Source organism: Salarias fasciatus, chromosome 17 (assembly GCF_902148845.1).
Source record: "Salarias fasciatus chromosome 17, fSalaFa1.1, whole genome shotgun sequence".
Classification (NCBI taxonomy): Eukaryota; Metazoa; Chordata; class Actinopteri; order Blenniiformes; family Blenniidae; genus Salarias; species Salarias fasciatus.
Genome location: NC_043761.1, coordinates 19,140,350 through 19,150,896, shown reverse-complemented (window position 1 = coordinate 19,150,896; position 10,547 = coordinate 19,140,350).

Genomic DNA, 10,547 nt, shown 5'->3' with positions numbered 1-10,547 from the left:
GGCAAATTGGCCCATTTAGCGCAATTATTTAGTCATTTCGAACAGCATACTTACTTTTTTGAGAGGGCGAGCTGTTGTTTATTCAGAGGTGAGTCGGGGAAGGTTTTCAGGACGGACACAATGGAAGTGGATGGTATTTTGGTTCCCCCTCGTCAAACTCATCAAATACACAATCCAACAACCCCAAAACACTTTGGTGGGCAAATTATAATCCGCACATTCACTACGCTGTGGAACACCAACAAATAATATTGTAGCGTTACGACACTGAAGCAAATACTGGGAACTACTTTTTCTTTTGAAATCACTACGCCCAGACAAGTAGTTCCGTCTTAGCAATCTTCGCATAAACAACTCAATCTCCTAATTTTGCATTAATACTTCACAGCATAGTGAATGTGAAACAAGTTGCCTTGCAGTGGCTCTGCATATTCCCTGCTGAAGTGCCTTGTTTTCATGATAAAAGCATTTCTTCACACCTTTCTTTGGGCCAAATGGCCCCTCTGTGGCAGTTCCAGTATCATCATCATCCCATCATCATCCATCATCATCCCATCATCAACTAAACCATATGCTGAACTCAGAAGTTCCACATAATCACAAGGAGGTGCATGTGGGCCTAACTGCCTCACTAGATTGGAAGCTGGTGGAAGCAGGGTTTTCCAAAATCTGAGGTCGCTGCCATTGCCAGGAAGATAATCTTGAACCATCAGCTCCACATGGAGACACCATGTCTCGAAATCCACTCTTTTTGGAGGCTTGGGGACTCTCCCTGAAAAGGGTCGAAGTCATTTGGTTACTTGGCATGATGCACTGGGACCATCATTACCTCCGCCAGGAGGTTATGTAATCTCGTCGGTTTGTTGGTTGGTTGGTTGGTTGGTTGGTTTGCTAGCAACATTATGGAAAAAGTAATGGACGGATTGCAATGAAACTTTGTGGAAAGGTGGGTCTTGGGCTAACTTAGAATCCATTAAATTTTGGTGATGATCCAGATCACTTTTTTTAAGGATTCTTTATTATTGAGAGATAAGGCAGTCTTTCACATAGTTGGGCAGGCCCGCCGACAGGGGGCGTGCAGCATGCGGCTTGGTGACTGATTTGACCTGTGGCGGAGGTCTGCGCTCTCTGAGTGCTAAATTCTAGTTTTTAATGATATGCTCCACAATGATCCTCTGGACTTGAGGATTAAGAATGTCATTGCCTGCACCTCCATGGGTGATCAAATCAGTTCAGTGTTCCATTCCTGCCAGGTCTTTGGGTTCTGAGGTAAGTTCAGGAGAAGCATGTTGACTATGACTGAAATTGGTTGGGATCTGTGTATTAATTAAGGGCGTCCTGCTGTCATCAGAGTCTATCTCACTTTGAGCAGCCACTTAAGGAGGTCAACTCGTACTTTTGGTGAGTGGTGGTTTGGTTTGGAAGCAATGTCGACATGCCATATAATGTTAGGGTTTCTGACACTCGGAAAATACTTGGGGAGACTAGCTGTGTAAGTTTATTTTGTAAGTAAAGACTCTTCAAACTCCACTGGAGCTTCAACAGCACTGCTTTACCCTATCTGCCTCACCCTCTATACTTTGTTCACAAGACCAAATGGTAAACACAGTTCAGCTGTGTTCATCAGTATCATGTGCTGCAATGCCCTCAATGTACACAGACTTCTTAATATCCTTACTGTATTCTTGTTCAGTGATGTGGAATAATGCTTTGTTTTCAAAGTTCTCAGGAACACAGTGTGAAGGCCGCTCTGTTTTGTCTGAAGTCACTTGGAAACAGCGTCTGCTGGTCTCGTGAGATCTAGCTATATGAGATGGCGTGGCTGGAAGTCATGCCAGAGTCGGGTTGGATTCTCCCCGGAGCAACAGCCTTGCTCTCAATCAGCTGATTTGTGTGTGCTTCCTCTGCAATCCTCAATAAATCCTCCTTGTGCAGCGTCAACTCCTTGACTCGTCATCTTTGGCTCTGATTCACCAAAAATTCCACAACAGTTTGGGGGCTCCTCCGGGATCTAAATACAACATAAACGAGGTAAGTGCAAATGTTTCCTCTGTTAAATATTTAACTCAGGAAGTAATGCCTTACCTGTGGGGATGTTTGACTAGATAAAAGAACTATTTCATAGTTGATTGGAATTGTAAAAGCAAATTTCTAAACATAAAGAGCCAAAGATGTCCCTAAATTTTTGATTGATTCTTATCAATCAATTGCTAATGATTAGTAACAATTGGGTTGTAATAATAATTTAATTCTAACTTGGAACTGTGGCTGAGAGAGCTTAGGAAGAGTTTCTAGACTTGGAGTCTGGACGGCCCTGGGGGCCACTGGCGTGGAAGGGCTGAGCCCCTGAAGCGACTTTGTTTTCACTCGGATTGGATCCGATCCGAGATTGACGCACCGCAGAGCTTGGGGGGTATCTTAATATAGCCTCTTCACCAGGGCGGGCCTGGTGCATGTGACAGAAGGGTTGATGATCTCCCTAACGTCCCAACCTGCACTGTTGCAACTGTGGGTGGCGTCGCGTGTGGAAGTTTCTACTGGTGAAACTTTTTGAAAACCTGGTGAGTGTGATTCTGCAGGCCACCTCACGACTCTGACTCTCTCTTTCACGTTAAAAAAGGGGTAAATAGAGAAGAAGGTCATGATGCTGGGAGGTTGTTTAGGTTTGTAGAGGACATGTGTTGCTGTTTGTGTTGCTGTTTTGTGTGCAGTTATTGTTTGTGCTAAACGTTTGGTAAACACCAAAGTGTTGAACATAGGAAAAGAAGAGACAGGAAGTAGAACAGCACGGCGTGGTCTGATCCAGTTGAAAGTTTTCAGCAACTATTCGATAAGTTCACACCGGTCGGGGTGGTCGGCAGGACCAAGATATTGGAATGTTTAGAAGAGTCACAATCTACGGCCCGAGCGATGATTTTTGGCTGGTTACGCAGACAACCGAGTGATCTGAGAACACCGAGAGAATTAAAGTTTACTTTAATGCATGGTGGTTTTGATTTGCTGGTTCTGTGTAAAACACGGATTGCGACTCCTCACTCGAGCCACAAAACCGGTTGTTGAAGAGAAGTGAGAGAGAGATAGAGAGATAGAGAGAGCAGGGAGACAGAGAGAGAGAGCAGAGAGACAGAACAGAGAGACAGAGAGAGAGACAGGCAGGGTGAGAGAGACAGAGAGAGAGAGAGACAGAAGAGAGAGAGAGAGAGACGGAACAGAGAGAGAGAGACAGACAGAAGAGAGAGAGTGAGAGAGAGATAGAGAGATAGAGAGAGCAGGGAGACAGAGAGAGAGAGCAGGGAGACAGAAAGAGAGAGACAGAACAGAGAGAGAGAGAGAGGCAGAGAGAGAGCGGCAGAGTGAAGTGAAGAGATGAAGGGTTTGATGAACAGGGAGGAAGAACAGGAAGTTAAGAAAAATAAGCAGGGTTTTAACCAAAGGGAAATGTTTTCAACCTGTTTGTTTTGTTTCCTGTTTTTTACATGTTTAAGATAACATGTAACATGTTGTTGAACATGTAATCTACTCCACTATTTTTAACCTGAAGTCTACTGAGGACACCCAAAATTTGAATTTATATTCAAATCTTTGAATCTAACAGCCTGTCTGATCACGACGGGGTTGATTAATCTATGATGTGATTGATGATTGGTTCTCTGAGAGAGATTCACTCTGCAATCTTAAAAATTTGATCAATCTAAAAATTGAATTCATTTTCAGCTTAAACCAAAATAAAGAAAAACAGTAACTGTTTTCTAATGAGAGGGAATTCATTTAATAGAAATAAATTCCTGCTTATATCTACACACAAGACAAGCTGTCTTGACATAGTTTTTCATTATTCCTCTGAGGAATAAACTTTGAATGCAGTATTTTATCAGATGAATCAAATAAGATGTCTGCTACTGACAACACAAAACATCCATTGGTTAAAAGTAACAATACTTTGAGCAGTTTGTCTAGAGACATGCTTTGTACTCATAAGTATTTTCTGACACTGGTACTTTTACGGGTCATTGAGCATTAATCAATGTAGCAGTATTTGTACTTCAGTACTAAATTTTCAGAAACCTCTGCCTCTGGAAATTTGTCAAAATAAATTTCTTTTTTTCCATCTTCAGTAGGTGGGCAGAGGCCAGGAGAGCCACCTGTGAACCGTTTCCTGGATAATGCTGTAGAGCAGTGATTCAGGCCTGTTCGAGAGAAAACTGATTTCTCCAAGACTGCCAGCTGCATGCAGGGTCAGAGGTCACTGCTTGAGTCATTGACAGGTTTGAGGATGGTTCCCTGAGGTCAAACCCTCAGGATGATTATTCATGATTTTCTATTGAATTCACTATTTTAAACCCTCCAAAGTGAACTCTGGAAAGCAGACCTTTCAGTGGTTCCTCCTTATCAGACTGCTGAGGAGCCGAGGACACTGAACAGAAAACAATCCAGAGAAAATATCAGCACTAGTGAGAGAATGGAGACGAAGGTCCACCAGTCACACTGTTTGATAGACAAATATGATAATGTACTAATATGTTTTTCTCTTTTGAGTGTTTGTTTTGTTATAAAGTCCTGTACAGGCACTCGCCGCTCCGATCCACAGCCCCGATCCCCACGGCCAGCTACACTGCACCGGCCAACCGGGAGGGAGAGGCTCTGTCAGCAGCGGGAAGTACAGACACACGGGCACAGGAGTGATGAAACTCAGATTTTAGCGAGAAAATCAGTTTTTCTATGATGATGACATGTGTAGTGATTCTCTGTTCTTCTGTTCTGCTGAGACTTTCCATACAGGAGGGGAGATGTTGTGACTGCGAAAGCAGTGGACGCATTCTTGGAGACGGCTGCTCCTGGTGGCTGGGTGGGAGGAGGCTGTGGAGGCGGTGGGTTTGATTACGACGTGAAAACATCGGACGTGAAAACATCGGACGTGAAAACATCGGACGTGATAATGGCGTACTGCGACGTGATGAAAACTATGAGGCAGCATGACCGCGACAAGGTCAGGCCATGAACACACACACTGGGGGGAAGAGAGATTAGACTTTAAAGAGTTTTAAATTCCTTACTTTTTTAGCTTTTGAATGAATTATGTGTTTTGTTTGTTTTATAAGTCACCAGGAAGATATCAGTGGGTCGACGGGCTGAACAGTCCTGATCAGACTGAACCAGAGGCAGCAGGAAGCCTCCATGATGGTCACTTCTTTCCCCACATCACTGTAACCTGAACACAGGGTGTGGGGCTTTAGTGAAATGTTTTAATTATCGACCAATTGCTTAGATGGGTGAAGAATTAAAGTGAATTAATTAAATTAATTTGTTTCAATACAGTTTCGAATGAAATAACTTGGAGGTCACATTCCGGGTTTTCAAACTGAGGGAAGGGGGAGACAGAAGCAACAGGTTTATCTTGGCCTTCTCCTTCGACATAACAAAACTAGCATGACAATGTTTTTACATGACTGTGCTACAAGAATTTGTTACTGTCTATGAATCTACATTCTTAACTCAGAAATCTACTGAAATGAATTACATTTGCACCCTTATTTGATTTAGTTGGAGTATTTGTGAGCTAACTATAAAGAGATTACTCAGATTTAGCATCGGCTAAACCTCGAAGAATCACACGGGAGCTAAATGTCAAACTGATACAGATAGACAATAGAATGTTTGTCCAGAAGTCATGGGAGGTATTGAATGTCTTATGAATGTCTTATGAAGTCATTGAATGATTCAATGATGTTTAGTACCGACTTTTTCTGCACCAAGACAAGGAAGACCTGATGGGTGGACATTTTTCCAAGATTTTATAGAAATCAACTGAACTGTACTATCTGCTACTTCAAAATCTACTGATTTTAAAATCATTTTGTCTTTTGGACCTCTGATTCATGCTACTGTCCAGTCGTTGACCTGTCTGACCTGTCTGCTGCATTATTTTAACTCAGATTGGATCCTGAAAGGCAATATTTACCTGCATTCACCTAAAGAGGTAAATAATGCTTCACATTTGGCCCAGGACTTTGTCTCTGGTCTGGGAGTTTGTGCATCGGCAGTGAGGGGATCTGGATCTGGACCTGTCAGGTGGGAACTCTGATACAGGATGAGGTTGATGTTTTCGCACCAAAAGGTTGAAGGAAGCTTGAAGAGCCTGACACTGTTCTACTCCTGAACCGTCTTCCTGAGGGAGGCCGTCGAGCATCCTGAGCCCAGCTGCAGCTGAAAGTGACGTTCCTTGGACATGTTCTGGAGGAGAGGATCTGGAGCAGAAGAACCGGTCCTGGTCTTCGGGAAGGACTGGACTGTGGTCTAATCTGCCGCTACAGACTAAGGGAGGAGACGTTGTCTTTTCTGGGTCTGGCAGAATGCTGTCGTCACTGGATTTTTGGTTTGCAGCTGTAGACTCTGTGTTCGAAACAACCACACAAGGATGTTTCTGCAGGACTGGAGTGAACAGAGACAATGTCACAGGAGGGTCAACATCTGGAGGAAGACTAAACGTCAGCCTCTGGTCTGGGATTACCTGGCTACAGACTGCCATGTCATCTCTATTCCAAGAGAAAGGACGGTTCTCTACAGGTATTCTAGTTTGGACACATGGATCATGGTTTCACCCTGATGCTTATTTCTCTTGCAGACTCCTGACTGGGTTCCTGGGCTCCTAAATAGTCTGTGAGCAGCTGATGCTCCAGCAGAGATTATCACTGCAGCAGGTTTTGGTTCGGGGCGACGGATGCGTGGTACATGTGTCACATTCTGCTGCTGGTGAATAAAGTACAGAGTGCCTGTCAGCAGGGAGGTCGGGTTATGAAGCCATGTTCTGTGGTTTTAATTTTACCTTTGAAATATCTGCTCAATTGAATATGTGTGAATGTGACTATGACTGGGTTACGGCTGACAAACTAACTTACTAACAAACTAACATTGACATTGATGACTGACTTTGAGAACGACCAGATGTTCAGTGTTTTAATGTTGTGTTCAATGTTTTTGCTGATTTTAATGGTTTTTCTTTCTTTTCTTAGTTTAGCTTGATTGGACACATCGCGACCACTGATTGTCTTTTGTCTTCCTGGTTGATCAGCCTGGACCAGGATTGTTGTTTGGCATGAAGGTATTTTCAGCTGTCACTGTCCCATGGGTTGCTGATTTGTTTAAATTGTGCATCCATGACTGGGAGCTGCTTGGTGTTTTTGTGACAGTGGATCAGTTGGAAATGGTCGTTGAAACATAGGTAACTTAGGACATATAAAATAAAAAAATGACAATGCACTTGGAGGAACTGATCTTATTGATGTTTATGGAGAACATTAATATTGACAAGTGATGCAAATGAATGCTGGTTTTACTTTGTCTGGCTTTACTGTTTCCGATAGTGAGTTAGATTATTGTTAAAATTCGAATTTATTTTGTGTCTGGTTTTGTTTAAATTGAAATTTAACAACAGGAGGGATTGATGTGGAATAATGCTTTGTTTTCAAAGTTCTCAGGAACACAGTGTGAAGGCCGCTCTGTTTTGTCTGAAGTCACTTGGAAACAGCGTCTGCTAGTCTCGTGAGATCTAGCTATATGAGATGGCATGGCTGGAAGTCATGCCAGAGTAGGGTTGGATTCTCCCCGGAGCAACAGCCTTGCTCTCAATCAGCTGATTTGTGTGTGCTTCCTCTGCAATCCTCAATAAATCCTCCTTGTGCAGCGTCAACTCCTTGACTCGTCATCTTTGGCTCTGATTCACCAAAAATTCCACAACATTCAGTGTCCATATTGGCAGAAAATGTGCATTCACAAAATACTGGCAAAAGGAAAATTATCACACAATATGGCTACAGGCTTAACCAGCAAAAGAGAGATTTAGCTTTGCTTTTCCTACCTACTCCTCCTGGCTAGCTCGGCAAGAAATGATGTAAGCTTTCCTTCGTACACTTATACTTCGTACAGTATTTGATGTCAGAGATTCTTTTCAATGAGGAGGGTAAGTGAAAGACCACATCTATTTAGAACAGTGAAAATACATAGCCGGCATTTATTCAACAACAAAGAACATTTCACACTTCTGATTAGTGCAGTTTTAGGGCCAAGTGAGGACTAGTGGGAAAGTACCATAAAGAGGCGGCAGAGACCAGACATGATAGGTAAATGGGATGACTGAAAGATTGAGGTGACATGAGGTGAGGCACACTGCACATTTTGCAAATTTAACCTTATCAGACCACTCAGGAACTGCACATATGACCTAAAATCCACCAGACATCAGAAAAGTTATCACATGGATAACTGGCTTGTGGCAGCCGGTTAACCGTTCACAGCGACGTCGCTTTTTGATCCTTCTATCATTGTGAGCCAGAATTCACCAAGTGTTGAATTGTTCACCCACTAATAGAGAACGTGAGCTGGGTTTAGATCATCATGAAACAGGTTAGTTCTACCCTATTGATGATGTGTTGTTGCAATAGTAATCATCCTGGATCCTCCTGCATCTTAAAATGAGCGAGCTAGCAAGTTCATGGCCACATGTGGTGCTGCTAGCCTCACTCGCTAATTTCAGTATTTGCAACATATGACCACCATTTTCTTTAAAATCTAAACACTTGCTTCATTAACTTTTGCAAACTATCATCCAAATTACATTTGACAAAGATCTAGCTTACCTTGTTTTTCGTCCTGTGTTTTTTTTTCTCTGTTGTTCCCCTGCAGTTCTTTCGCGTGACATTGTGTGCCAGCATTGTGAATTAACCAATCACAATGCAGAATGTCAGGATTTGTGACTGTCTGCACCCATTTCATAAGTGGGTTTAGGGGGATTTTCGTTGTAATACTATTGAAAATTTCTGAAGTACAAGTGTAAATAACTATACTTCATAATTAGACGCATGTAACTTATGCTCTCAAAATTAATGTTTATTTTAAAATGGGTACTTTTGAAATATGCTTTCAATGTGTGCTACAATGACATTTTTGATCATGTATTTTGAAATATATATACTGACAAATATGTGTGAAAACTAATATCGAAAAGCATACTTTTGAAATTACACATGAATTTTACTTAGAGTATATTTTAATTTATGTATTTCTCTAAATTGTAATATTGTGTATATTTTAAAGTTTGTCAAAAGTGGGACCATTAAAGTGTGATGTAAGCATACTTGCTATATATTTACAAAAAATGCAATTTGTGGAAGTGCATTTTCAAGATATGACTGTCAATATGCATACACTTACAATAAAGTACACTTTGTTTTCTCCAGGGAAGGTAACAGATTCAGGCACATTATTTGTCTGTCATTGTGTTCTTTATGATAGATACTTTTGTGTTCCCTCACACACAGACACAGTGCGTTTGTTTCCACTGAGAACATGACACAAAGTAGGTACAGTGGTAAGAACAGCGCCACTTAGTATTTTGAAGTATGTCTATTGGAGCTGCATCAATCCATTATCTGGGATTGATCTGTATTGACTTCATGTGCAGGGTAACCATCAGGTGTAAAGATCTGCTCTCTGACTTTGATGGGTGAGTTTGATTATTTACTTACTTACTTACTTACTTAATGAATTAATCAATTATTTAATCAATTAATTAATTAAAGCTGCTGTAGGCAGGATTTTGCTAGCCAATGCTAAATTTTCTGTGTTTTCTTTGGATTAAATGTTAGAGTATCCATTGATAATCTTTTAGGAGTGTGGCATAATTGCACTACCGCGAGGGCGCAGCGTTTCCATCTGTCTCTGTTCTGAGCTGAAAAGGAATCTCGACCGCTCCTGGTATCTTTGACCAATCAGAAGAGCCCCTGAGGCTCTAACCGTTCTTGTGGGAGGGGCTTAACTTGCGTAAAGGCATGATGTCAGAGAAAACAGGACAGGATTGGCTGTGCTGGGTTTCAAATGGCCATCTTAGATGGGTCAAATCGCCATCTTGCTTAGGTAAACCTAAGCAAGATGGCGGAGATGCCAAATCGTGCCTACAGCACCTTTAATTAATTTATTAATTTATTTTTACCTGAAATGAATTGGTATTTTGTCCTGATAATTTCTTTCATCAATGTTCTATGCCCACTTCATCTCAGTAAAGGTTGGACTCTCTGAGTCTTTCATGGCTAACATTATGCCAGGCGGACACTGTGCGATTTTATAAATCTGACTGTCGGGGAAATGCTCCCACTGCACGATTGGGTTTGTCACTCGTACTCTATTTGACCCTGTGACATGTGCACTCATACTGTGCGACTGCTGTCGGTCAAGATTATTGACAACCATGGTGTCAGTCGGCGTGTGACGGCACGACGTGCTCGAGTGTAAACAACGAAAGACCAAGGTTCCGCGTTCCTATGACAACCACAGTGTGCATGACAACAAGATGGCGAGCAGTCCGCAAGTTGTTGCAGTTGTGTGCGCTGTCTTCTGTGCTGAAACAAAAAAAAAAAGAAAAAGATTTGGGTACGTGAATGGCTGAGGAGACGTGGTCGTTATGGGATGTCCATCCTTCATCAGGAGCTTGAGGTAACGTTAATGTAAACTATACATTGTTTACTGTAGCTATGATAGTTTCACGTTAGCATTAT